Here is a 5,961-nt window from a genome sequence, read left to right as displayed (position 1 = left end):
TGTCATTTCCAACAATTCCAAATTGGGTTCGAAGCAAAGGTACTTGTTATTTTTGATACATGTCTAAAAATTATTCCAAACAAGTTTTTAAAAAAAACTATTGTTAGACTCATGTATACAAGTTTACATCTTTAAGCTTCACACGAACTAGTGCTCTAATACCATGAGAAGAATATACGAGAGAGGGTGAACAAAAGCTCCTTATTACAAGCAAACACACACACACACACACACACACACGCACACACACGCACGCGCGCGCAAGTAAACAAGCACACAAGAGAGATGGATGACTAAATTTTCTTATGTTCTCTTCTCTCCTCTACAAACATAAGGATAAAAGTACATACCATAAGAGAAAGTACTCTTCTACTATAATATCAAAGGTCAGTTTATAGTATAAACCCAACTACATGAGCTGGCACTATAGCTATGCCATAACTCTGGTGAACCAAAATGGCTGTCATACAACCGATAAACCACTAGTGACATGTTACCTACAATCTCCTCAACCATGCTAGTAACATAAGTATGGAGCTTTCATCGTGAGATGTACTCCATATCCGCACTAATTGAGCTCGATATCTCAACCATCAGATCATAGAAGATCCATATCGCAACACCAAAGGACAAGGAATGAGACTGAATCTGGGATCTTTTGATCATGAGCTTGGTGTGTGTGTGTGTGTGTGTGTGTGAGAGTGTGTGTGTGTGTGTGAGAGAGAGAGAGAGAGAGAGAGAGAGAGAGAGTATATTCGGAGGATGGGTAGGATTTTTGGATTATAATTTTGGGACAAAAGCAAAAGAAGAAAACTTCTTATATCTACCTTCACAAAGCAATCCAAAGTTCCACACCTTTAACCGGCTAACCGAATCTGTGTGGTATGCTAAAATTTGGGAGCATAACCAGCTAGGCACATGTATTTAGCAAGCTACAACAAACATTTTGAATGATAATAAACATCACATTTACTAGAAATTTACATCACCTCGAATAAGCCATACTTGACATTTGGTACTAGTGGACATTCCCATGCATTGCACATAGCCAACTCTTGAACATAACTAATGAAAAGCAATGGAAACAAGTATCAACACACAATGACATGCCCCATAAGGTTGATAAATAACTTAACGTTTGACACAGCTTTGTAGGTGGGGGGGCTACCTCAAAGCCTTATGCAAAAAAAAGAACTAAAACAAAGATAATTGTGATCAATCTGCCTTTGCAAATGGATGACAAGGATCAAATCTCCAGTCTCACTTTTCCAACACACACGTGTGTGTGTGTGTGTGTGTGTGTCATGAATATATATGTATATGTGTGTGTGTGTATCATGATGTTTTGTTTGTGGGTTTTCACCAAGCAATGAGGTTTCCCACTGGTAACATAAGAATTACAATATAAAAAAAGTGTGTAATTTCTCTCCAAAAGAGTAAGAATGAAGACACCCCCTTTGTTTGAAAGAGGTCTTTTACAATAGAGGCTGGTCTCGTTATCCTTTCAGTAGATCAAGGGTAAGCCCTTCAGTTTAGAGGAAAATTTTGGGCTCGAAAGACAGCTACACTTGATGATGTTTGATCAGTAGGATCAAGGGTAAGCCCTTCAGTTTAGAGGAAAATAGTCATTGTATTTCACCATCATCTACTATATCATTTAACATTCTGGAGCTTCCCGTTGCCTGCTGTTATTGACTGCAAACCACCATTGATTATTGTAGCAGTATTCCTCATTCAGGATGAACTTAAAATGACTTTTACAAGTTGAAAAAATAGGAAATGATTAGATAGTGCAGGAGAAAAACTATACCCTGGTATTTGAAATCTAATGGCTGTCATTTGGATGGACTTCTACACAAAGAATTTCACCCTCAAGGATCCTCGTACCAAAAGGTTTCCAATCTCAAATAGTCACCAGCGAAAAAACCCATGTAGATGACAGAGAAGTTAAGTGAGGGCAAACCATCACACACATCATATACATATAGATAGAAAGGCATACATATATAGATATAGGCATACACGTGTGCGCACTCGTGCGCGCGTGCGTGTGTGTGTGTGCGTTTGGGCACTCCTCATAAAATACAAGAAATCCAGGAACAGAGAATTCAGTTAAGTGAGGGCAAACCATCACACATGATATACATATAGATAGAAAGGCATACATATTTACATGTACCACATGGGATTGGCTAACAGTTCCACTGGTTGCATTCACTCATCCTTGATAATGGTGGCACTTGCAATGCATGGCCCTGCCCAGTAAAAACACTCGTTTACCCCAAAAAGTAAGCAAAAATAACTCTGAAAAAGGGTAGCATTGCAGGGTTAACATGTAAACTCTTACAATGTGGCCTTTGGCTTTAAGATCCCTGGAAACTGCAATTAGCAATAATCAAAATTTCTGCAAATAAGAAGATACATGTTACAATTAACTTCAAAAGCTTGTACACACGCATGTAGCCTGGTGGTGAAGGGTTTCGATTCCCAGGGTGAGGATATGGGTTTGACTCCTGCAAGTCAACACCTGCTAGACAGACACTGTCTATAACTAGACAATATATAACCCACAAAAGAAAAAAGAACTTCAAAAACTTACGAGGCTATGGTGGTGATAGCTACCAAGTGATTGGTGGACACTGGAGACCCTTTACCTCTTCAAAATTCCGAATGGCCATGTGATTCTGAGTTTGAGCCAAGAGCTCTTCAATCTCCACCTTTGCACACTTGAAAGGCATTGAACTTGCGGCCGCTAAAAACTTCTACTTCAGCTAGAAAAACTGCAATCACTGGCCTGTGATCTGAGAGTGTCAGCTCCTCTCGCCTGTACAACAACTGCTTTAATCCCTTCCCATGCCACAGTATACGATCACACCTGGGCAATTGAAATTTTGTGACTGCATTCTTGACATCATAATATATTTAGGCTTAGAAATAACAAAATGACTTTGCAGAGGCAAAGTCATGCGTGCATTGTCGACGTGAGTGCTTTGGGGAACATGTGCTTGGATGGGTTAGAGTGGTCTGCACAATGTGTGGTTGTGTATGACTGTGTGTGTATGCAAGTGCAAGAGTGCATCTTTTCTTTGAATAAATGAGTGAGTGTTATGTGTGCATGTGTATCTGCAAGTTGGGGGGGACAATAATGCATGCATGCATGCTTGTGCCGCCCTAGAGTTGGAGTTCTTTTGTTCAAATGAATCAGAGTGTGCATGTGTGCGCGAGCATGCGTGTGTGTGAAACATTGCTGTTGATTTCTTAAATCGTACAGTTTTAGCTCAAAGATTTACCATGCTGGGGCACGATGCTTTTCTCCAGGTTTTGCACTCTCTCCAGAGTAACCGTTAGAGTTGATTTCATACTTGTATGTTGGAGCAAAAGATATAGGGCCTTCATGCCATCCATCAAATATATGCCCTCTCAGCATTTCCTTCCTCAGCTACAGTCAAAAAGAAATCAGTAAGACAATTGTTATGCAGATCCCCCTCCCCAAAACACACACACACACAGGTTCAATTTCTGTGTTATAGTTTTGATATTAAAAAACAATGCTGAATGTAATCATCTGTTAGTTTACCTGGTCCTTCACAAGAAGAGCTGTCCAGTCCTCTCTCGCCACAAGAAACCGGATATATCTGTCTGACAGGTTGAGACGATAATTCAAATCTCCAAACCAAATTATTAGGCTGCCAAATGCAAGATCAAGGGATGCCTTGTTAGATAGTCGCAAGGCGCAACATGGACATGATTACCACATGTCAAAAATGATTCATGCAGCAATTGCAAGCAAACTCTAAAGACATAGCAAAGAAAGTGCGTTTCATTGTTGCTAAAGACTTTAGAAACCAGCACACATGTGCGTGTGTGCGTGCACGCGCACACGCATCAATATGTATGTATGTATGCATGTAGTATTTGATCTATCAGAAAAGTTTGCCTTGCATCCTCCCCTCTCACAATAAAGGAAAAACAATACGGCTTACTCATGCCCCCATATGGTCTTTGGAATGCCTGTATCAGCTCCCTTGGTGGAAGGAAACTGGGTGCGTTTCAATATTTCCGTGACAGCAGCATTCCTATGAAACTCGTCTCCTTCTTTGTCTCCAGATGTGAGATGGGTGCATATGAAACAAAAGCTAGTCTCATGAAGCACCATACTCACTGAAATAGAGCCCTGCATCCAGAATGACAAAACCTTGATCACCATGGAAGAGTCGGTATGACAAAGGTTTTGATTAAGCTTTTACCACACTTGTGTGTGTAGCACTGGATTTCCTTTCACTTATACATACAGTTGAAAGCCTATGACTTCCAATCAAGCTTGAGGATTCATGGTAATCTTGTATGTGCACGCTCATTTCAAGCCTGCATACACTGAGAACATATAGACCGACACATGGACAAACATAGAGAGAGAGAGAGACCTTGTTTCCCAAGCAGCCCATTATGCCAATGCCAATGCATGAGACTGTCAGATTCTGTATGTATCGCCGCAACTTCCTGCGGACCCATACAGAGACATGTATCCCAACCATCTGCTTACTAGCAACTAGAACATAACGTATCCGCTTCTTAACAGGATCACTATAGCTGGTAAGAACCCTGGACATAGGTGACAATAAGGGTTTAACAAGAGTCTCGTCATCGGTTGATCCACCATCATGTGGGAGATCAAAAGCAGAGAGCCAGTTCATGGGTTCCGAGTTGGATCTTTGGTGTTGTGCTGTGTTGAGGCCAATGCGCTCAGTGCTTCTGTATACTTCGACTAGATTTGACTTAGCATTACTCCACTCTTGATCATCATGTCCTTCTTTTGATGTCGACGGGGGTGGATGTAGAGGTATGAAGCTAGTTTCTTCATCAATTAGAATGTGCTCTGCATCAATCTTAGCATCACCCAGAAGGATATTAGAAGCCTCTGATGTCACTCCTCGTGAAGGTGAAAGAGGGGCACTGTGACATTTGCGGTTCCTCTGGCTCGCTCTGTTCAAAGTCTCCCGTATCAGACCTTGCCATTTGATTGTAGGCCCATTGTCTTCAGAGCCAAAGACATTGCCTGCATTCAAGGGCACAATCTCCTGGAAACTGCAGTCAGGACAAGGAAATTTTCGATAAGCATACATAGAATTACATTATGCACCATGCTTGATTGCATTTGTCACACGATTGGCATGCATCATGTTTGATTGGAACCATGATGGATCCTTCAAATGCAGGAATTACCCTACCCCAGGACATAGATATCGGCAGGATCCTTCATGTCCAGCCAGCTTTTCAGTTCTAAATGTGGAGGCGGCGTTCTCCCAGCAACGTTCCATGTGCCCACAGCTACCCTGCATAGAGATGGCCACATAAAAAAGGGAAAAAAAACAAAAAGAAGAATAACAACACCATCCAGGATCCCACTGCTCTTGCAAACATGTTGATTAGCATACCGTAACTCCTCGGTGTTGATGTACTGTCTGTTCAGTGTTTCCGACTGTTCTCTCCTGGTGGTATTGGAGCACCTTTTCAATACCTGATCTACAAGAAGCACAAATTTTAGAATCAGAGACTGCCTCTATCCAACACACGCATATGCACAAGGATTCAAATAAGGGGTTGCAATACAGTACATAGTAAGTGACACATGCATATGCACAAGGCGTCAAATAAGGGGTTGCAATATAGTACATAACGAGTGATGAGTATGTGTTAAAAAAAACACTCACCATCCCTCCCATCCTTTCTAGACATCAAAGGAGAGAACTTCCTAGTTGTGTGGTTTGGTGGAGCTGCTGATCTGGTGTCTGCAAACATGCCTTCGGTATCATAACAAACGCTCTTGAAAAGAAGGGAACTGAATTTGGTAACAGATCTTACCTTCATACTTGCATTCACTCTCACTCTCAGTATGAGGTTCCATGTCCTCGCACTCATCCACACTGAGTTCATCTGCACTGAATTCATCTCCAGTAGAAT

The 5,961-nt window shown here is 41.4% G+C and overlaps 1 pseudogene across 1 annotated transcript in view; it reads right to left on the bottom strand.

Annotated features, from left to right (window-relative positions):
• Positions 1–1,195: 1,195 nt before the first annotated feature.
• The window catches only part of LOC147606651 (type I inositol polyphosphate 5-phosphatase 4-like), a 6,667-nt pseudogene continuing 1,901 nt past the window's right edge, over positions 1,196–5,961 (bottom strand). The window contains exons 3-15 of the transcript XR_015264974.1: positions 5,863–5,961; positions 5,712–5,789; positions 5,436–5,523; positions 5,229–5,333; positions 4,425–5,085; positions 3,984–4,174; positions 3,578–3,686; positions 3,291–3,439; positions 2,655–2,875; positions 2,348–2,404; positions 2,180–2,255; positions 1,811–1,902; positions 1,196–1,695 (exon numbers count right to left, since the gene is read on the bottom strand). The exon at positions 5,863–5,961 is cut by the window's right edge and continues 43 nt beyond it. The product of XR_015264974.1 is annotated as a type I inositol polyphosphate 5-phosphatase 4-like (transcript). The remainder of the gene's footprint in view (positions 1,696–1,810; positions 1,903–2,179; positions 2,256–2,347; positions 2,405–2,654; positions 2,876–3,290; positions 3,440–3,577; positions 3,687–3,983; positions 4,175–4,424; positions 5,086–5,228; positions 5,334–5,435; positions 5,524–5,711; positions 5,790–5,862) is intronic.

Source organism: Cibotium barometz, chromosome 57, assembly GCF_041138505.1.
Source record: "Cibotium barometz isolate CiBa-2024 chromosome 57, ASM4113850v1, whole genome shotgun sequence".
NCBI lineage: Eukaryota > Viridiplantae > Streptophyta > Polypodiopsida > Cyatheales > Cibotiaceae > Cibotium > Cibotium barometz.
Note: the sequence above shows the minus strand (reverse complement) of the source record. Positions and strands in the feature narration are given on the sequence as shown.